Genomic DNA, 23,849 nt, shown 5'->3' on the forward strand with positions numbered 1-23,849 from the left:
AGTGAAGCTAAAAATATGATGGGACAATTTTGGTTATGTAAATCGATATGTTTTTACGATATGTGACGGTTGAAAATATTATAAACTGTGCAAATAGTGGACCTTTAAATAAGTATCACTCAAAATATACTCGTATAATAACACATAATTCGAAGAAAAAGGCAGAAGGAACCTGAGAGCCTAGTGTTATAAAAATCTAAATTAAAACATTATTATTCGAATAGGCCATTTAACATCAAGTTACTCGTACATAAGAATGTCCGTACTAATTTTACATGAAACCACCTCAGAAGCTCAGAAGGCATTTCCGCTGAGAAGAGTTGAAATTTTAACAAAATATTTTTTACTTCAGGTTGTATCCCGCATGTAGATAGGCCGATGTAATGTAGTGATAAGACACTCTTTTTCCAACGGACCACCCAATTTTCGAGACATTGACTGTTCAATAGTGAAACTTAACGCCGTAATTTGCCCAATCACTTCTCAACCTTTTGTCTAGGATCAAAGTGTATTAATAAAACTGCTTACATATATATGTTTTACACGAAAATAGATTTCTATCTTTAGAATTATCCATAATACGTATTTAATTCTAATATATTGACATAGACAGGTCACGGGCGAGCTGGTGAAAGTGAAAACCCTGCTATTTTTAAGCCTCGTAGCTTTATTCGTGTTTCAGATTAAGAATATTGGATCTGCATATACAATAGAGCCATGTGAAAACTTTAAACTTTTGTTTGACGCCGTGAGGGGTGCGTTAAAAGTTGTTTTATATTTTGTTTACTTTATATCTTATTTAAAGATAAACGTTATTTTATTGGGTATTTCATAATATGGTAGATCTATTTAAAGGACGGCTTATACGGATGAATCTCTTGGCACCCGTGACTATCAAAGAACACTGGTAAGTGTATATAGATATTATGAATGCTTTTCCTTTGTATTGCATCCCGCATAGAGCAGAGTAGGCAGGGAGAACCTTGTATTAAGACACTCCGTTCCCTGGAGTCTATTTTTAGCAGAATTAAGTGAAACTAAGTCATTTTCCCCAATTTGGAATCGAACCGACACCCACCGCGTTACCCACCCAAAAAACGTACATAAATATTTAAAATTACAAAATAAAAATTTAAAAAAAGCAAAAACTCTCAAAGCTTTCCTAACCACTACAAACGACACAGGTCACGGTCGACAGGCGAAAGTGAATTTAACTGATATTTATACACACTATTAATAACGTAGTATACTAGATACGTTGCTGGTTTATTTATTTATTTATACTTTATTGTACACCACAAGCATAAGAAAACAAAGTTACAAACTACATCTAGTACTTATAAGCTAATAACAAAGTGTGAAGTACAAAGGCGGTCTTATCGCTAATTAGCGATTTCTTCCAGACAACCTTGAGGTTAGGAGACATAAAATTTAAAAGAAATAGTGGGTGGTGCAAATAAATAAACATACGTAAATAATATTTTATCCTAATACATAAACTTAATACACAAATATTTATAAAATAGTACAATATATAAAGTAATATAATAGACTAATACATAATAATATACATATATAATATATATTGATGTCTTAAAATAACAAAATATATATTAAGTAAATAGAATAATCAAACGTCTTAAGAATAGGTCTTAAGATAATATTCTTTAACAGATTTCTTAAATATACGTAAAGATTTGGAACGTCTAATAGGTGGTAGTGGTGGTGGTAGTGGCAAGTCGTTCCAAAGATTTATCTATACCACGAACGAGTTCTCATAAAACTTACTTGTGTAAGTAGGGAATCTTAAAGAGAGATTCTTGGTAGATCTCATCCTACTTGTATGCGTTCCTAAAAATTCAAAAGTTTCCCTTAAATAAGGCGGTGACTTATGGGTAAATAACACACAGTACAGAATTGAAAGTATACGTAGATTCCGGCGACAACGAATAGGGAGCCACTTGAGCTTCAAACGAAATTCGGAAACATGGTCATACTTGCGTAAGTTAAATATGAACCGAATAGCAAGATTTTGAAGTCGTTCAAGTTTGTTTACATAGTCTTCGGTTAAGTTAGGATAGCTTGCGTCCGCATAGTCGAGAATTGAGAGAAGAAGAGAATTTGCTAACATAACTTTGGTGGGAATAGGTAAAACAGAACGAAGACGTCGGAGAGAGCCTAAGGTACGGAGAATTTTTTTGCTTACATTTGTCATCTGTACGGACCATGAAAGTGTTTGGTCTAGATGAATTCCAAGATCTTTGACTGTACTGTAATATGGGATAACAGTGTTATTGTAGGTTATCGATGGCAAATAATCAGAGTTAATCCGTGCAATCATGCTAGGGCTTCCTATTAATATTGCTTGCGATTTTATGGGATTAACCTTAAGGCCATAAAACTTACTCCAGTCCGCAATTGAAAGGAGATTATTGTTAATAATATTAATTGAATTGCACAAATTATCTAGAGTAGAATGACTATAAATTTGGATATCATCTGCATACATGTGATAGGGACACGAAATACGATTAGTAATAGAATTAATGAAAATTGCGAAGAGTAATGGAGATAAAACACCGCCTTGAGGTACCCCAGCCTGGACAACACACCATGAAGAGACCTTCTCCTCAATGCGAATGCGCTGTCTACGGCCATTAAGGTAACTTTGAAACCAGTCAATCACAGACGGAGATATATTAATAGAACGCAACAAACTCAACAAAATGTCGTAATCGACGGTGTTAAAAGCATTGCTGAAGTCAAGAAGTACGAGAATTGTGAGTTGCTTTCTATCCATAGCTCGTCGAATGTCATCTGTAACTTTGATTAGCGCAGATGTGGTACTATGTCCTGGACGAAAACCAGATTGGAAAGGACTTAGGATGGAATGATTATTTATGAATGCATTTAGTTGGGTGTGGATAAGTTTTTCAAGGACTTTGGAAAGGAACGGCAGAACAGATATGGGACGGTAATCAGCATTATGCTCAGGATTACATTTTTTTGGAAGAGGAATTATTTGTGCACATTTCCACGCTTCTGGAAATACATTAACAGTGGTAGAATAGTTAAGGATATGAGTCAAGACAGGAGTAATAATATCTAGGATAGGTAGGATCATTTTGCGACTAATACAATCAGTACCGACAGCATTCGAAGAGATAGACAGAATAGTTCTATTAACATCACGTTCTGTGAAGGAGCGAAAAGAAAACGGTGGAAAATTTTGGGTTGGTAAGGATGAAAGAATGTTAAGTATTTTTACTTTATTGGCACTTTCAGGTGCATCGAAAGATGAAAAATGTTTATTAAGTTTATACGAGTTAGTTCTAATAGTATGTTACATAAATCACTTACCAGCTCTGTTAACACGACATTGAGTCCTAAACACGTAGAGGAAACTTACCCTCTAACCTGCTAAATGCGGGATAAGGCGTGAAGCCAAAAGTAAATAAAAAAAACTCAACATATCGGGTCAGTAATAATGAAAAAACATGACCCCATCACATTTAGGACAATCCGTACTGTCAGTCCGCGTTAAAAACTTTTTAAAACGACGCGTCGTAAGTCCCGAAAACGTAATGACACTTCCGGGTGTATTTTAATAAATAAAAATTGGGGGAAGTAATGCCGTCCAATTTATTTTAGTTTGTAAAAATACAGGCTTATATGAAAAGTCAGATTCGTTTTGAAACAGTAATATACCTCCTCGTGGCGACATGAAAAATATATGTAATAAAATGTGAAAACGTTAACATATTTTTTTGCCTCTTTTGCGAGATAGATGACAAGAGAGAGAAAGAGATGTTGGGACGCTTCGTTCTTTCTCGCCCATTCGCCAATTTCTCACCCATTTTAGGGAGAAGACATGAGTTAAGCGACATGAGTTTCGGAACTCTCCGCGTCCTTCCATTTTTCGCTTCATATTCGAGACATTACGTATTGACTGGCGGTCTGCCAGAGCGGGACAAATGAAAAAGAATTTAAAAATATATAAATTTCCCTGAATAAGTCGAAAAGAAATTGAAGTTTAATTTGGACCCTCAAACCTCACTTTCTGACATACACTCATAAGCGGATAAAACTCAGGACAAATTATACCAAGTAATAGTAGCTAAGAGTAATGAAATATTAAGGTCTTCCCTCTCTAGGGACAGTTTCTTATATCCTCATACTCCTCATAAACGTGATATATTGTATCACGTCGCGTAGTAAACAAAATACTATAAATTAGAACATTTTTAGGCTTAAATGCGACGGTTGTGGATCTGATTCCCACTCAATTCAAACTCATTTTACCGCTTTTGTAAGAAGACTATTAAGTTTCACTACTCAACACGCAACGTCTCAAATTTTTAAATCGTTATAATTTCTATAAACTAATAAAATCTTTTGACGGTCCCTATACAGCAGGATAGACATAAAAATCTAGAGAATCGAGAATTTAAACTTTCATTCAAGAAAAATAAATATTTTTTTCAGCTTCACGCTGTACCCGCATACAGCTTGGTAGGTAGCGGGAGCCTAATGTTAGGACACTCCCTTACCCATTTCCGCTGAATTCTGGTGGATATTAAATATTTTATTTCTTCGATTGGGGATGGAACCCACAACCATTCGCGTTTTGTCAGACATTTGTACCCCTGCGCCACGACTGGCCTCTGAATTTAAATATATGTATAAAAACAATGTAGTCTTAACATTTCATTTAAGCATATCAACATCCATCTTAGCTGTTTGGATATTGGATCGAGCAAATAGTAAATAATCTGTATCGGTTTAGGCATTAAACAAGTTCTACCGAAAGGGGGTCAAAGACTATAAAAACTTGCAACACTGCAGTGACGTCACGCGCGGAAATAGCACAGCGCATTCAACCTATTTCGACCTTGCCACATTATTTTAAAATCTGGACATATTTTTATATTTAATTTTTTTTTTCGTTTTTTTTATTATTATTATTGTAATGAATGTGACATTTGTAGTATTTTAGGTTAGTTCGTGAAGTTTTGGTATTCTTAATTTAAATAGACTTTTGCAAGCACTTTTAAACCGTCTAATGAACATAATGCTTTCACCAATAATATATGGTCTGTTACAATAAATTAAATTTGAAACGATTAAATGTTTATTAATTAAAGTAAAATATTTAATTTACATCTTATAATAGTTAAAACACTATTAAAATGGTTTTTAATATATAAAAATGAGAAACGAGTTTTTTCTAAAAAGCATTTGCATAAATTTACATCTACATCTATTACATAGTAATGTGGTTATGCACAGATAACAAATATAATTAAAAATAAAATAAAGAGAATTGATGGATCATCCTATATCTTATAAAACAAAGTCGCTTTTCGTGTCTGTCTGAACTTTCTAACTCTTCTTCTTCTAAACCACCCAACGGATTTTTATGCGGTTTTCACCATTAGGTCGAGTATTTCTCAGGGAAGGTTTATATATAGTTTATTATTTGTACATTCTTATGTAAATTAACATAAATACGATAAATGTGTCTAAAGTCCTACCCATTGAGACACTTTCGCGCATGCGCTGCTTTAATGGTAAGTACTACATGAAAATAATGTACTGGAGTATTGTTCCTCTTAATAAGATCTACAAAAAAGTCCGCGAGAGCATATTTTTATCTTTTAAGGATAACGTGTAGTGATCATATTTCTGTCTAAAAATAGTAATTTCAATATATTTTTTATTGTGAGGGATATTTTTCCATAATGGTATTAATCCTTATCCTTTAAAATACTTTATTAATTTTCTACGTTAAACGAAGATAAAATTTGCTATTTACACTATTTCGAAATTGCGAATAGTTTTAGAGAAAAACGCATTTAATTGTTGACACATCACGCCGTTGACTCATCAGCTGTGCCGACTTAAGTTTTACTTATCCCTTACTCTCAGCATATAAATAAGTATATTAGTTACGTTGGCCATTTAATGTAGATCAAAACTGTCTTTTACTGTTTTTCATTTTAATAAGTACTTTAGAAGTTGTTACAATATCAAAACATCCTTGCTGCGAAACGCGCCCCGCGACATTTTGCTTATACAAGCGTGTCATGAGCAGTCATCGGTGGTTCCGTGGTAGAATGCTCGCCTGCCACGCGGGCGGCCCGGGTTCGATTCCCGGCCAATGCATTCTATTTAATTTTCTTCACAGGCAGCCACGTAGTGCTTTCTTTTCATCAGGGACAGAATACCCTCTTCAGCATTAACCACAAGCTCGAAAAAAAAAACCCGCCCGCTATAGAGGCATAGCAACGAAGATTTAGATGTGTTTGCACGTATTGGATAATTGGAGTTGAATGTATTATTTCAGCGCGATATATTTGGTTTCATATTTTTTGTAGTAGTTATTAGTAGGAAGGCTTTTGTTTATAATTTCTTCCATTTAAAAATAGTCATTTAACTATCTAAAAATAGTCATTTAAATATATTTTAATAAGTTCTTAAAAAGATTAGTAGCACAGATTTAAAATTACTATACCTACTAAAAAATCGTTGCTGTGTAAAACAATTGGAAAATCCTTATTGGAACTACGAAAATGCGGGTTGCATTAGAGAAAATTAATTTTCACATTATCTTAAGTGCTTTGCAAACATACATTATATGAATAATCCAGTAGTAAAAGCGGGCGAAGCCGCAAGGGGGTCGCTAGTTTTTTATAATAATGCTTTGACGTGTGACGTTCAATATTATTATATACGCGTAATGTTAGTTATTTAGTTTTCTATGAGTCTATTATACATATATTTTTAGCTTCATGCTGTATTGTATTATGTAGCATGGTAGGCAAAGGAGATCAAGCTTTAAGACCCCAGTTCCCCACGGAACTTAAATAGAAATCCAAATAATTCACCCCTCAAATGGGAATCGAGACCAGAACCGTCATGACGTTCCATCTCTGGGCCACAACGGTCTCATTATATAAAACATATTTATTTATAGCATTATACGGTCCATACAATTATGTTACAACACAACAATGTTAACAACACGTTAAATGGAGAACATTAAATATTTTAAATGGCGCATTCGTTATTTTTAGCCCTTATAAAAAAACTTTTGACCTACATTCATTATTCATCGAAAGCTCAAAAATGGAACTAAAGAATAAACTATTCAAATAAAAAATGAAATGCACAATTTTTTTTTATTTATTTATATACATATACATATATGCAGGTATTTTATGTATATTTCTTTTATTTTCTATTTGAACATAATTCTGAAAAACCTATTTTCAACTGTGAAATTTGTTTGAATGGACGTTAAAAAAATGTAGTGGCTGGTTAGTTATAAATAACTAAATAATAAACACTGTGTATGTAATTAAAAATTACTGAAGCAATTATGACACCCTCGACACAACTTGACGCTGTTTTGCCGCATAGCAGGGTAAGCAGAGGGAACCTATATAGTATTAAGAGACTCTTTTCCACCAAGTTTTTTTCAGATTCATGTTGTTTCCCGAACAACAGCGTAGGCAGAGGGAACCTGAGAACCTAGTGCCATGACAAACCGTTCCGCATTAAGACAATTGCGTCCTCACTTTTCACCGAATTTTTGGAGGCATTGAGTAGCGGAACTCAACGCCGCGTAACTAGAACGAGGAAATAATATTAATTTAAATATTCCTTTACCCTGAATGGAAATCCAACCTGCAACTGCCGCATTCACAGTCGCAAACTCGGAAACCTGCGGTATGGCGGCCTCTAAAATTTTAATAACTTACACAAAATAGCATTTTGTAATTTTGTCCACGTCGTGACCGAGTTGTTGCATCCATCTTAAACAATCTGTGACAGGAACTTGTATAATGAACTTACGCTTTGATGTAGCCAAAATAGATGGTAGAATAATGGGACTATTAACAAACCCCACTTCGAATCCTACTCGGAAGAATGAAATATTTAGGTAATATTTTCATGTTCTCATTGTAGCAACGAGGCAAAGCGCATCGTTCAGTTGCACTACTCAACACGCAATGAATTGGCGGAAAATAGGGACCAAAAGTATCTTTATGATAAACGGAGTATCTTAACACTAGGCTCCCTAGGTTATCTCTGCCCACTCTGCTATGTCTGGAATACAACATGAAGTTAAAAAAAAAGTATAAAAAAAGTATCTACTGCACACACTATAGTTATAATTTCAATCCAATCGCAATTTAAAAAGATAAACTCGACAACTAATCTGTAATTGATAAGTGAAAAAAAGAAATTAATTAAACATTAAGGATTAGACTAGCAAAATTCAAAGAAATTATTCATATATACTTTATATTTTTGAAACTAGCAGCATTTTTCATTTTTCAAAGTGTGTCTTGGGGTTATAAATTTAGTCCTATTTTTCCATTAACCCATAATTCTCGTATAGTCGCTAACTATTTGTATACAATTTCATTAAGGCAACGTGGAAATACCTGTGGGAAGTGCACAACATAAGCCACGACAACTATGTTACCTTACGACGTTATCTAATTTGTTTATTGAGACTTTACTTAGTAATCTATTACAACAAGAGTACGTCTGCAACAACATTGGGACTTGAATGCCTTTACTTAATTCGATGATTGTAGATTCAAATCCTACTTTAGAGAACAATAATATGGTTATATTTACATAAAACATTATTTATTTGCGACTGTAAACGTTGTGAGTTTGATTCTCACTCTTTCCTATTTAGGCCTTCAGAATTTGGCGGAAAATGGGGCACTAAAGTGTCTTAATGGGAACGGAGAGTGTTAACACTACGTACACAGGTTCCCTCTGCCTACCCTGCTATGTGGAGAATAAGGCTTGAAGCTTAAAAACCTATCTAAGAACCTAGTAGTAGTTTCATACGTGCGTTGTCCAGTCAGTCATTCAGTTATGGAATAGTTTTATATAAATATCTGAATGTGAAGAGACATATGACAACTCTTTACCACACTCTATGCTAGCTCTACAATTCTACATTCTTTCTTTTAACCCGGCAATAAAGAAATAAAAGTATTAATAATAATTTAATAATATTTATTAATATTTATTAAATACCTTTAATAATATTTATTAAATAAATTGAAACTGATACAAATAGAACAACATAATACTACAACTTTACTCTAGTAGAGTTGTAAGGAAAGCTGTACATTCTTTATAATGCAAGCGAGTGGAAAAAGTGCAAATATAAAACATAAAAGGCATTTGCTAACTACATGTGATGTTCTCAACATTCATTTGAATCATTAGTACAAATGTACGCTTTATAATTATGAGATTAGTGTTTTATTTAGCTTCACGCATATAGCAGGAGAGGGAGAGGGAACCTAGTGTTAAGGCACTTCGCTTACCACGCCCCGCTCAATATAAGAGCGGATGGAGTGGCGAAAGTCTAACGGCACGTATCATCAATATCTTTTCCTATACCATTAATTATTATTTTTTATAAGGATAATTGAAAAAAACGCTATTAAAATTGCCTTTTATTCAGCTTCACGCTGTATCCCTCATCTCCAGGGTAGACTAGTGTTAAGACATTCCACTTTTTGCTGAATTCTGGAGGCATTGCGTGTTAAATGGTGGAACTCACCGCCACGCATTGTCTCGACGCCAGACCGAAGAAATGGAAATTAAATATTTCATTTCCTCGAGCGGGAATTGAGCCCACAACCTGTCCCGATTGCAGTCACACGCTTGTGACCCTGGCCACGATCGATCTCTAAATTGCCTTTTCTTTCTATTATATAAAAAAACCCAGCATAGGTATTTGGCAAACAATTTGACTATTCAAATATCACGATTCATAAAATATTCTATTTATATGAAATTCCATTAGCCATATTGTTTGACACCAAACAAACTTTTTTATTGAGCCCTAACAAAATGAATATCAATAGCCTACCTATTGATGCCTCGGGAGACGAGAACATGAAAATATATATTTAAAAACGCCCAACTGTTGTATTAAAAAATTGTAAAAGTACCTAATTTGATTTTTATTTGAGACAAATTATTCATACATGTAATTTTTTAAGACATAAATATAGGAAAGTCTCTTAGAAATCCTAGAAATAGGACACTCTTTTCTACAAATTCCGTATTTATGTATTAAGAGCGGAGAAATTAAAGTAATTGACATACATTCAATTCCCCAAGTGGGATCGAATACTCTACTTTCGCTTTAGAATCAAAACCAGTATATTAGATAACTTAGATCTATATTTAATATTATAAACCTAAGACTTTATTTGGTTACATACACTAATCCCAAGAACTACTAGTGCGATTTAAAAAAATATTTTTATATTATATAGACTATAATATAAAAAGGCAAAAGGAAGAAGACCTTTGGGGAAGGCTATTTGCTATACTACATCACATTTATTATTTCAATTCAACTTACTGTACCTGGATCATATATAAATCACGTGGGCAAGCCCGCAAATACAAGCATTATAATAAAATTATTAATTATTATTATTAATAGTAAAAAAGTAATTTTATTAAATATTAGTAATAATTACACAAAAATAATCGGCGCGATGTTTAATAGAATATTATTCCACAATATACAAACATTAACAAGTATAGAATACTTCACTGTGCAAATTTTACTTTATTCTTAAAAAAAACATATGACGCTTTATGTGAAACTCTGAATCTTTCATTACTCTCTAGTCGCTGTAAATCAAATTCAGGTCAGATCGACCTTTTGTTAAAGTTACAGGTAGATACGAGTACTTTCAAAGATACGTTGGAATTGAAGGCTAAAAAATCTGTTATTGCTAAACCTATATTACGTTCATTGCACTATTGCTTGTATTGAATATTTTTCAAAAATAAGAGTTGTTAAAACCCCATTAAAACTGTTTTTTTTTATTATACATCTTAAGTATACAAATATTTAGTATATAAACTATCGTGTTTTTTTATAATGCTGCATGAATCGAAGAGACATACTCTTGAATATTTGGATATAGAGTCCAGGCACTCACGAACTTGAAGAAATTTTAAAAATCAGCTTCTCGCTGTATCCCGCGCACAGTAGGCAGAGGGAATCTACTGTTAAGACACTCTGTTGCTCATTCTCCGCCGAATTCTGTAGGCATTGTGTGTTGAGTGGCGGAACTCAACACATCGGTTTTAACCAACAGCAGAGCGAAGAAATGAAAATATAAATTTGTATAAATATTTAATTTCCTCGAGTGGGAATCGAACTGACAAGAAATGTGTATATTTTTAAAATGCTTTCTCCGATCAAGCTTTGCCTAGAAAAGTCTTTTTAGTTTCCTCATTCAATACGCAGCTGTCACTAATGGACTAGAGAGAGAGCAAACCGTCATCTTTACTTGGTTCAGCTTCACGCTTTATCCTGCATAGCAGGTTAGGCTGAGAGAATCTACATCGACATTGGTTCTTTCGACAAGCCCTCTACGTAAGTCAACCCTAAAGGCCGGCAGCGCATATGTAGCACGTCTGATACGTGGTCGTAGGCGGCGGTGATCACTTACCATCAGATAACCCGTACGTTTCTGTGCTTTATCCTTTCCATAAAAAAATGTATTGTCAAAACACTCCTTTCTCTGCTTTCCGTGCAAATTCCATATATACATTATACCATTGCATAATGATTGGCGGAACTCATCAAAAAAAGAAAAGTAAATAAATAATTACCTCGTGTAGGAAACGAACCCACAACCTTAACTTTCAGAGTAAGGCCACGCCACGATGATCTCAAATGGTGAATCTTTATTTTGTTTAACATTATATCCATATAGAGTCAAAAAATCTATATATACGAATATATATATATAAAACTTAAGGATTGAATGACAGATGACGCATAGCCGAAACCAGGCGGCGTAGAACTCTGAAATTTGGCATGTAGGTTAGGGAGTGTAAGCACTAATAGAAATTCCGAATACACCGTTAAAAAACAAGTTACGCTTTATAATCCACGCAAACGATATATGCGAGCTGATACTGGTTATATACATATTATAACAAAATAAATTATTGCAATACCTTGTTTACATTTTATATATTTGAAGTGGAAATTAAAAATGCATTTATATCATATTTTTTATCTTGAACCAACGCCAAATATTCTAATGAGATGTCAAATTTTTATCACTTGTCATAATCTCTAAAGTAAACTGTCAATGTAGCGACATCTAGCGCACTTTCTTCTAACTGCGCTATAAATTTAGCTTTCGCCAAAACAATTAGAAACGAATTATATACATATATATTTCAAAAAAGTTTAACTATAATAAAGAAATAAATTCTTGATAATAAATATTGTTTTCCTTTTAAACATTATCATTTTGAGCTTCAATTTAAGTAAATTTAAGAAAATTACATTAAAATTGTACATTAGTGTTTCAATTTGCATTTACATTTTGTAAATGTTTATAATATATATTAAATTAAGTTTAAATTAAAAAAAATATATAAATATTTTGCAAATACGAAGAAAAAATAGAAAACTTTTGCAATTGACAAAAAAAAATCATCTCGACCACAGAGACGTAGTTTACGTCATTATAAACGGGATATATAGTAATTACCACGCAATTAAAATCATATAGTGTGATATAATAATTCGATATAAATATAATATTTAATATTATCCCAAAAGGAGATAAAACTAGAGATTTTCTTAAACTAAATAAAAATAAGAACTATGATATTTTAACCAGTGTTAGCTAAAATTTGTGAAAATTTCAAAAGAAAAATGAACGTTCAATAAATTATTGTATTCATGTATTAGATTTGTTTTTAAAGTAATAAGGCTTAGTACTAACTGTGTGTATTATTGATATGATGTAAAGCTTAATAAACTTTTTTTGTATATTGAGGTATACATTTTTTTTATTACTTGTTCAAATTATATAGGTGTTGTTTCAAGTTGCTTTTTCATGTATAAAATATTATTTAAAAGGTACCAGAGATATATATTTAACATCTCAATCTTTCCGTTAAAAGTTGTCGGGACAAATGAAGGAGCCGTACGTTAAAAATATCAAAAAATTAAATTAAAAAAATCTGCACATTTGTATGCAACTTGAATAAAAACAGAATTTTTATTTCACACTATGAGAAACAGTAGTGACGTATAGCGGATATGTCATTGACCCCATTTCTCGGTATGACTGAAACAACATCATTTTAACTTTAGATGTAAAAATCTCAGCCTCATTAATATTTGCTCTAGATTTTAGCTATAGAAATTAGTGACCGTAGTGACCCTAGTGTCTCGAAAACGAACCTCAAGTAAGGCCCATGTGGATAAGTGAATTAAATAGGTTACCTAGCTCTTGTGATTTCTGTGGCACAAGTGCGCCTTACGTTTATCAGCTACAGAGCCTTACCAACGCAAATCTGATACAACGAGGGTACTATCAGATTTTTTTCTATTACCATTGAATGTAGAAGGAAAATTGGCTAAAAAATGATGGGGTGGTTATATCTTATTGGTATGACACCTCACCGCCAGCTCGTTTATGGTAAATACACATACTGACCGAAAGCACCACCAGTTCACACTACACATGCCCGCGTTTGCACTTTGCCCGTCATGGCCGTGTTGGCTATCGACCGCGCCGGCCCGCGCCGCCCAGCGACTGACGCGCGGGCCGTGCGCGCGCACCGCACCCCCGACCCCGCCCGGACCCCAACTTTCAGCCATCCATCCGATCGCACGAAAACCCTGTCGATCTGTTTATATTGGTTAAAGCTCAAATTGTAGTGACTGACTAGTGTTATGCACACCGTTCTAGGACATTTTAAAATTTGGAGCTCTTTGAGCTTTTTTGTAGGACTACCCTCATCTATATTCAATTTGATTCATAGGCATGTCCATTATTACCACTTTGAAGCTTAAAAACGGAGCATTTTATTGAAATAAGTTTGAAAAAAATATAATTGAACGTAACAAATAATTCTATTCACTGCCGTTGCAGTTATAGTAAGAACAGATAAAAACAACCGTTTCTGGTCTCCATAACCTGAAATTCTACAAAATATATACATTATTTTATCAAAGTTTGTTAATAGTTTTAATTACTATTATAAATTAAAAACTATACGAGAATAGAAGCTATGTCACGTGACGCCCGGAGGCTCTTTGGTGTTTATTTTCGGGCGCGGCGCGGCGCGTGCCCGTCGCCATGGCAACGCAACGAAACCACCCGAGCCGCCCCGAGCGAGGCCGAGCCCAGAAAAACCTAGCTCCTTTTGGAAAAATCTTGATTGATTATACGTTTATTATCTATATTTAACTTAAATGTGAGTAGATATGTCATGGAAATATATAATATTTCTTATAGGAATATTTTATATATCATAGGTTATTTATGTATGTGTTTATAATTAATATTTTTTTCAGCTTGACGCTGTATCCCGCATATAGTGAGGTAGGCAGAGAGCCTAGTGTTAAAACACTTTTTTCTCCATTTCTTGCTCGTTTTTTGGACATGCGTGTTGAGTAGCAGATCTTATGATTTATATAATTATTTACTGTATGGTCATGCATAGCATATTGAAAGTTCAAATTTATTCAGATTCATTTATATAAATGGTTCTTATGAATATTCATAGAAACCATTTATGTAAATTAATAGAGTATCAAAATAAAGTGCTGACTCGACTTATATTTCTACCGTAATAGAAAAAATATTAAATGGCAGAACTCAATGTAAATAGTTTCATTGGTCTAGTTTCTAATTGACTAACGTGCGTGTTAAGCGTTGGGTCTACCAGAGCTAGATAATCATTCTCCCGAGTAAGAATCTGTTGTATATTTGATGGGATAGGGGTCAAGTAAACGAAGCGTTAGCTTATAGGACACTTCCGCCTACAACCAGGCTCGCAGACTGGGCCCCTGTAACAATATAAATAAACAACAGGATCGAACTCACAACACACGTTTACATTCAGATGCTGTGCTACTGCGCTACTACGGCACTATTATGTAATAGATTTATTTTACGTTGTATGTTGTATGTCATACGTTTTATATTTGTGTATGTCTGACGTTTGTACCGTTTTAATGAAACCGCTTTAGGCGGTAACGGAAATTCAATGTCCACTGTACATTATTAATTTGAATCCTATTTAAATGAAAACTTGATTGCAAATAAATAATAACACTTTTATAAATAAAAATAATATAAATATAAAAAATACAGTTTGTCAACCTGCAAACAGAAGTTTATAATTACGTATCAACCTTGTAATTTGTACTTCCTGTGGACCTACAATCATTTCATTGATACGGAACCCTCTGTGGACTAGTCCGACTCCCACTTTTTCATGTCCCATATATTTACTTAAGCACCGCAAGTGCCCCATATATCTATTAAAATACTTTCGTTGAGTGTTGAGCAGCAGAACTCAACGTCGTGCTTTGCCTCGTTACCAGAGCGAGGAAATGAAAATATCATATTTCCTCCCTCCGAGTGGGTATCTTTACTAGATATCTTTAGTGGGTATCTTTAGTGGGTACTTTCGGGTTCGAAATCGAAAAAAAAAGAAAATAATAATAAAGAGTAGAAAGCGGAGATTAACCTAATAATAAAAATACTGAATCACAAAACTTATTTTATATTGGACAACTAGATTTTTTCTGATGTTTTTTTTAGTAATATGTTTCCAAAGCTACAATTTTTGTTGAGGCCGACAATATTGACATGCATTCTTTTGACCTGTCGCTTTTACGTTTTATTGCCGATTTTGAATAAATGTCAATCTAAATTAACATCCTTCCATTTACAACATGATACAAAGAATTCTCTTTGTTTAAACTTCTGATTTGATTTACAGTCGTAAGTGCGCGCGAATTCGGTTCTGGGTTCAATCCCCGCTCGGGGAAAACAATTATTTTCAATTCCTCTGTCTGATAATAAAACTTAGTATATACTTATGTATGAGCTAGCACTAGCCCAGAACTTAGAAGATTATCTACAAATCGCAAAAACTTACGTAACTGACGACTTCGCCGTCCTAGGTATTGATAAAATATTCTCAAAAGGACAGAAGCTACGGTGCTACGGCGTAGCTCCGTGAGCTCTACGGTTTGTTGAGCTGTTGTAATAAAATTTATTTCTATTCTATAAGAAAATATACATTAAATGCGGCCATAGCTAACAGTTTAAAGCTCTGAGCAGATTAATATTTATGCATATTTAATAAGATATTGACTTTTGACAATTGTTACTGTCCCAATTATGAAAATTAAAAAGCTTAACAATTTTTCTTAATTGACGGACTAAATTCAACACGGAGAACTCATCTATACATAAATTATCATATGAAAGAAGTGATGGATACAGTAATTAAAAAAAATCTTGCGACATTTGTGGGTTCGAATCTCACTCAGGGAAATTGGATTATTATTTGTTAATATTTTTATTTCTTCTCTCTGGTGCCAAGGCAAAAGCGCGGGGTAGAGTTCCGCCACTCAACACGCAATGCGTCAATAATGCTGCAGAAAGTGGAAAACGAAGTGTCTTAACAATAGTTCGCTCGTAGTTCAAGAGGAAGTTTTTTTTACCTTAACGCTGTATCTCAGAAGCGGACTAGCTATAGGGAACCTGGGAATCCAGTATTAGAATACTCTGTTTCTCACTTTCCACCTAATTTTTGGGGCATTATGTGATAAGTGGCGGAACTCGGTTTTTACGTCATCATAATATTTTATAGATTACTTAAAATTTTGTATCGCGTTATTAGATATAATATTCTTTATTGCACAAAATATACATAAGAAAACAATAAAATACATTTAGTTCGCAAAGGTGGACTTATCTCTATAAGAGATCTCTTCCAGCCAACCAGTGGAAGTGGATGAGTTACAAGTAGCGGGTGAGATCATAGTACAATTAAGTTATTACTTTTAACATTTAGTTAATTTAGCACAAACAAAACAAAATACACATATTATATTACAATATATAAATACATAATTAAAACAAATATATATGTCGATATACATATACATACTATATAAAATATATAGTTGTTTCATACATACACATATATATACATATATATTATATAATAAATATATAAAAAAATAAAAAATAAATAAATACATAGATATATGAGATGAAAATGTGGAAGTAATTACAATATGAAGTTTACGAGTTTAAGGATGCGAGCAGATATTTTTTAAGTTGGGATTTAAAGGACATTATAGATGGACTTCTCTGAATAGATTTAGGAAGTTGGTTCCATAGGGATGCGGCATAAACAGAAAAGGATTTTTGGAAGAATTTAGAGTTACTCTTTGGTATGTCAAGTGTCGGTATGACACAAGAACGCCTAGAGCGTGTGGGAGTGGGAAGTAAATGAAACCGGGAGCGAAGATAAGAGGGGAATTTTGAATAATTAAGGATTTTAAAAAGGAGTGAAAGGATGTGCATATCTCGGCGAAGGCGAATTGGGAGCCAATTAAGCTGAGCTCGAAATTGGGAAACGTGATCATACTTACGAAGACCGTAAATGAAGCGTATGGCGAGATTTTGAAGGCGCTCTAGCTTATTGAGTAGCTCCTCAGTCACATCCAAATAGCAGACGTCAGCGTAGTCAAGAATTGGCAATAGAAGAGATTGCGCAAGCATAATTTTTGTTTTATGAGGGAGGAAATATTGGAGACGCTTCAGAGAATGATAAGAGAAGTGCATACGTTTACTAAGATCATTAATATGTGATGCCCAAGTCAAGTTGCTGTCGAAGGTTAGACCCAGATTTCTCACTTTGTCGTAATATGGAATTGGAAATCCAGAGTAGAGTATCTTAGGCACTGAGGTCCAATTGATTTTACTACCAAGTCTGCTACTGCTTATTATAATTGCTTGCGATTTTTTTGGGTTAACTGATAGGCCAAAAGATTCAGCCCAGTCTTGAATCGCAGCAAGATCTTCATTTAAGAGCGCGATGGTCTCAGGCAATTCATGTAAGTAGCCATGTCGATACAACTGCAAATCATCGGCATACAGGTGGTAAGGAGAAGAAATTATTTTTGAAATATTGTTAATAAAAACCGAAAATAGAAGAGGAGAAAGAACGCCGCCTTGAGGAACACCAGCAGTGAGGTCAAGCCAAGACGATGTATTGTCATTGGCTTTCACACATTGTCGGCGACCGAAGAGATAAGAGTGAAACCAGTTTAAAACTGTGGAAGGAATGTTAACTGCACGAAGAGTAGCAAGAAGTATGTCAAGGTCAACAGAGCTAAAAGCATTGCTGAAATCCAGTAATACCATTGCAGTGATCTTGGTGTTATCCAAGGCACACCGAATGTCCTCCGAGATATTCAGCAGTGCGCTAACTGTGCTGTGAAAGGGACGGAACCCGGATTGGTAAGGACATAGAAGATTGTTTGAGGAGAGAAAAGAGTACAGTTGATTATGAACGATGGTTTCAAGGACTTTTGATAGGATAGGTAAAATGGATATAGGACGATAGTCAGTGATAGCGGAAGGGTTCGAGGTTTTGGGTAACGGAATGACATAAGCATTCTTCCACTGTGATGGAAAGACATTACATGTCAGCGAGAAATTGATAATGTGGGTGACCACTGGTGCAATGACATCCAACACGGGAAGAATCATCTCGAGACTGAGATTGTCACTTCCAATGGCTTTAGTGGAGATGGAGCGGACACACTTCTTGACTTCCTCTTCAGATACAGTTTTAAATGAAAAGGGAGTTGAGTCTGGTAGGATATTTTGAGATAAAGAAGCAAGTGTATGTGTTTTTATGTGGGCATTTATTTTTATATTTGGGTTTGTAAAATGAGAATTTAAGACATTAAGATCCACTGAGATCTGATAATCAGCAGTGGCTTTACCTATACCAAGCGACTCTAAGAATCTCCAAACTTGCGCTTGAGAGAGGTTCTGAATGGTATTGTGAACGTAGCGACGCTTAGCATCCCTACACATCCTGTTGCAAATGTTCCGCAGTTTCTTGTATGCTGTGAGATTTTCTTCACAAGGAAATCTTTTGTTTTTAGTTTTCGCTCGATCGCGCTTAGTCATAAATCGTTTAATAATTGGCGTTAACCATGGTGCAGGCGCATGCTTGATACGAACTGGTCTTACGGGGGCATGAACATTAAAAATGTCAATCAGTTCAGAAGTTAGCGAGTGTACCATATCGTCAATATTAGTTAGTGACAATGTGGTTGACCAGTCGATGTTCCTCAAATCATCCCTGAAGCGTTCCAGATCAATATGCTTAAAATCGCGCTGAAGAAAAATTTTGCCTCTAACCTTGGGAGGGCGTAATTTATAAGAAAGAAAAATTAAATCGTGAAAAGAGAAAGGTGCAGTCATTTGACCATGAGAAATAATAAAATTAGGGTTAGAGACGGAGATAATATCAATCAGAGAAGGACGACAGTTGGGAAAAAAATGGGTGGGGGAAGACATGGGTAGAATATGCAAGTTATATGACTCATTCAGTGCCTTGAGCTGGTTGCTTCTAGTATCATTTTTTAACATACAGGTATTTAGGTCGCCCATGCAAATTATATGGTCATAATGATGAAAAAGACTCTCCATAATATCTTCCAAAGCACTAAAATAATTCACTTTATCATTAGGGGAATATAAAACGCCTAAAAGAATTTTTTTATGGTGTAGTTCTACTTCTAAAAAGAGATATTCAAGAATTCCTTCAGCCTGATTAAGGGAGCGAGAGACGACCCTGGCAGGGATGCTGTTACGAAGGTATATACCAACGCCTCCACCAACCCGCTCAGTGCGGTCATTCCGGAATAACTGAAAGCCTGGAAGAGAATAGCAAGCTGATAAGAGAGACGGTTTTAACCAGGTTTCCGATACAAGTACACAATCGACTACTCCGGAGCCAAAAGATGCGAGAAGATCAGTATAATGAGCTGGAATGCTCTGTGCGTTGATATGCACTAAGGAAAGCGAACCGGATGGGTTATTAAAGATATTCGATAACTTATCTACAAGCGAATCTGAATCTGAGACTGACGAGTTATTACTGTCAGCACTATCATAATTACTAGATGAGCAAGAAAAGAATTCATCATCAATATTCATATTTTTAGTATTTTATAAATATGTAAATAAAATATATATATAAATATACAATAAAATATATATATAAAAATAGAATAACAATAATATATATATATATATATATATATATATATATATATATATATATATATATACTTAAAGAAAAACAACTAAATATATATATAAAAACGTTTTAAAATTAATTAATAATATCCACGCGCACAGGTTGACTTTTGGAATAATCTGCACATTAAAGTAGTAATTAAAAGAAAGAAATACAAATATTAAAAAAAAAAACACATGTAAAACAAAATGGAACGCAATCGAACATGAACAAATACAAGAACACAATAACAATAATCATTCATTTTAACATTATATCTTATTTATGGTATTATCTATTAACTTACTATTTACATTCTACGGCAAAGTGACACTTGTCAAATGTGTTATTGTTTAAACAATTTGTTATCTTGCATAAAGTTAAACTAACAAACTAAATATTGACCGGTAATGAACTGTAAAACTGTGAAATTTAACTAAGACAAAATAGAGAGAAAATGTAGCTTACGGTCGAAAAAATTACCAAAGTGTTTTAATATAATATAACTTATATGTAAACCGGCTGAGTTAAATTGATACAAATAAAAAAAGCTACCCGGCTAAATGTTGATGGTGGACTTCATTGAGGGATTTTGTTGTTTTAATAGTTTGAGTTCTGACAACGTAGAAATCTTGACTCTGGATTTGTTATTGAGTAGTATCACTATCATGCCATCAGCTGACCAACATTTTTTTATACCAAAGTGATTGCGGGCGGCGACAAAAACGTCCTGGCGCGATTTTGTTAAAAACTCCGTCATGGTTACTTTGGTACCTTTTAAAGCGGTTTTTGCAAGCCACACGCTGGAACGTACCTTTAGATTGCAAAACCTAACGAGGACAGGCCTGGCAGAATCTTTCTTGGCACCTAGTCTATGGCAAGATTCGATCGAAACAGGCGAAAGGTCGGACAACTTCATGTACCTGGATAACACCTCCATTGTCTTCTTTAACACGTTCTCATCTTTCTCTTCTTTTATACCGTGGAACAAAAGCACCTTTCTTCTGGATTGTGTCTCCAAGCGATCCATACCCTGTGCAACCAACTCAATTTGTGACTTTAGAAGACTAAGTGACTTCCACACTAACGTCTTAAAAGTATAGAAATCAGCACTCAGTGCTTTAATTGTGGGATTTGGGGCTGCAGAACTTGGCTGAGACAGGTTCTTCTCAAATTCAGCCATTCGAGAAGAGAACATAGTGGAGAGTTCATCCATGCTCTTGAGTAAGTGTTCCATTGGTGCTTCCATATTCGTAATAAGTGCAAAATTATGTGGGAAAGTGGAGTTGGAGTCAACCTAAGCACAGGTATTTAAATTTTTAACACATATGCTTATTAAATTAAATAAATTAGTAAAAAAAATTAAGAGCTCTTAAAAGTACGTCTTTGCAATTGCGAATCTACCCGCGAAAAACAATATATATGTAACAATATATATGTTCTATATAAATATTTAGAAGACCTTTTACTGTCCGAAGTCTTGTAAAGTCTATATTTCGTAAGCATTTATTAAAGCACGCCATTTTTGGACGTGAAATATTTGTGAGGTCGACATAAATATTTTTCCCTTTTGGGACATCTATCTATGACCCCCGGGGCCATATATTATAATCATTAACGACCTGCCCTGGCCTCACTTAGGTGTAAACACAAATTTCCCATAAACTCAACAGATTTTATGGTTTGAAACGATTATTAAAAATTTCAATGGATTTTTTTGCTTCATGCTGCGGAAACTGAGTCTTATCACTAGTTCCCTCTGCCTACCCTGCTATATGCCTGATATAGCGAGAAGCTAAAAAAAAAGTACAAATTGTTTTTTTTTTAATATATAAGATATTTTTTTAATTTATTTATTTTTTAGCTTTACGCTATATACTGTACATAGGTGGGTCGGCAAAGGGAAACCTGGTAAACTAGTGTTAGGTTCCCAGGTTCCCAGACATTCCGTTACCATTAAGGTACTTCCATTTCCCACTTTACGCCCAATACTGGAGTCATTGCGGGTTGAGTCGCGGAACTCAAAGCCGCGCTGTGCCTTATAACCAAAGAGATAAAATTAAAATATTCAATGTTTCACCCAACGCTATGGTTATATGCTCAAATATGTAATATAGTGTAGATGAAAATATCGGCGATTTGAACGTAGGAAAAGTGGGAATCAAACCCAAAACTTGTAACATAATGTAAATATAAACATTTCCTATTCATATAAAAACTGAACCTACAACCATCATGTTTAACCCCACCTATGCAAACTTCGGCTCAATAGCGTCAAATCATCTAAGTTTTAATAAGATTTCTTCAAAAATTATTGCATTTCAAGGCGTACGAATATCGTCGGCATAGCTTATTTCAGTGTCTAGAGCGACACGGACTCGCATTATTCAGGTCATCCGTCATGCGACGAGGGGGCAAGAAATATATTATTTTTATTATTTAACCGGGGGACGGCGGTAAATCACAATCGCCCTTACAAGCTACGCAGAAATTCGGTCGCCATTTTTACCTGTAACTACTTTTGTTCTTTAGTTCGTTTAAAGAAAATGTACGGTTAGTTAGCCTGTTTGTTAAATTATTTAGTTTTGCTTAATTTTTTTAAGCTAATTTGATTAAAATAACCTTACCTATACTAAAACATTCAAAATCAAATTTAAAATTTAAAAAGAATATAACCGTTATTACCCTTGCTTGTTTCATAAAAAATACGTCCAAAAATAAGAACAAAAATAATAAAAATTGAAATAAAATATTGACAATGATAAAAGAAAGTAATTAAAACTGTTAAAATAATGGAGTTCGATGCTGTGAGATTTATCCTCAATAGCCCTGGTTTTCAGGCTCATCTCATGATTATTCAAAATATTTAAAGAAATACAAGGAAGGATGCGGTGAAATGCAGAAATATTATTCTGTTGGGCAATCAACAACATATTCATTGTTATAGTAACACCAAGTTTTCGTATCCAAAAAGATAATAAATAAATCTTTTATGGGTCGGGGTACACATATTTATAATAAAATTCCTCAATGTATTCTAAGTTTGCCGCTATAGACATTTTTAAGTAACCGTAAAAATAAAACTAAGAAGGAAAGCCTATTACACTGTTCAGGAATATTTAAAGGATAAAAATGTATGAAATTAAAATCAACTGAATCTCGTGAATGTGCCTCCCAGTTTATGTAATAATAAAATTGTAACATTGATTTATTGAAATAAACGACTGTTTGGTTTCTTGCCGGCTATGTTCAGCTGAATCGCCTCCCGAGTCGTTGGTGGCGATTAACATGGTCATTCGATGGTGCAAAACTGCCTGAGAAAGTCTTTTTATTAAAACTATATTTTGAATTTGGATTTAAATTATATCGTAATCTCTTATATCTTCACCCATTTCTCGTATTTTATTTATTTAAACACTGCATATTTGGCTGAGAAACTTGAAAACTTACTTAATCCCAGACTCGAGGTGTTTTTTTTTGTTTGGATTGTAAATGCTACCAAGTTATTGTTAAATTACTTATTTATTTATATAATTTAGACAAACTATAAGCTTCCCTTTTAAAATATTATCGTTTTTTATCGTTTAACTAAGACGATATTGTTGAGTATAATAGTTTCCTGAATAATAATGAAATATTGCACTGTACCTAAATCTAAATGGAATTTTTACTAA

At 34.0% G+C, this 23,849-nt stretch overlaps 1 protein-coding gene across 13 annotated transcripts in view; it reads right to left on the reverse strand.

Moving 5' to 3' along the window:
* mmd (disintegrin and metalloproteinase domain-containing protein mind-meld) overlaps nt 1-13,655 on the reverse strand; it is a 370,022-nt gene extending 356,367 nt beyond the window's left edge. For all 13 annotated transcript variants that reach the window (XM_085204490.1, XM_085204489.1, XM_085204483.1 and 10 more), the window contains exon 1: nt 13,539-13,655. The gene's annotated coding sequence lies outside the window, so the exon portion shown is untranslated. The remainder of the gene's footprint in view (nt 1-13,538) is intronic.
* Between the last annotated feature and the right edge of the window lie 10,194 nt (nt 13,656-23,849).

This window comes from Heliconius melpomene, chromosome 20 (genome assembly GCF_056956725.1).
Source record: "Heliconius melpomene rosina isolate 202511_hmr_F chromosome 20, ASM5695672v1, whole genome shotgun sequence".
NCBI classification, from domain to species: Eukaryota; Metazoa; Arthropoda; class Insecta; order Lepidoptera; family Nymphalidae; genus Heliconius; species Heliconius melpomene.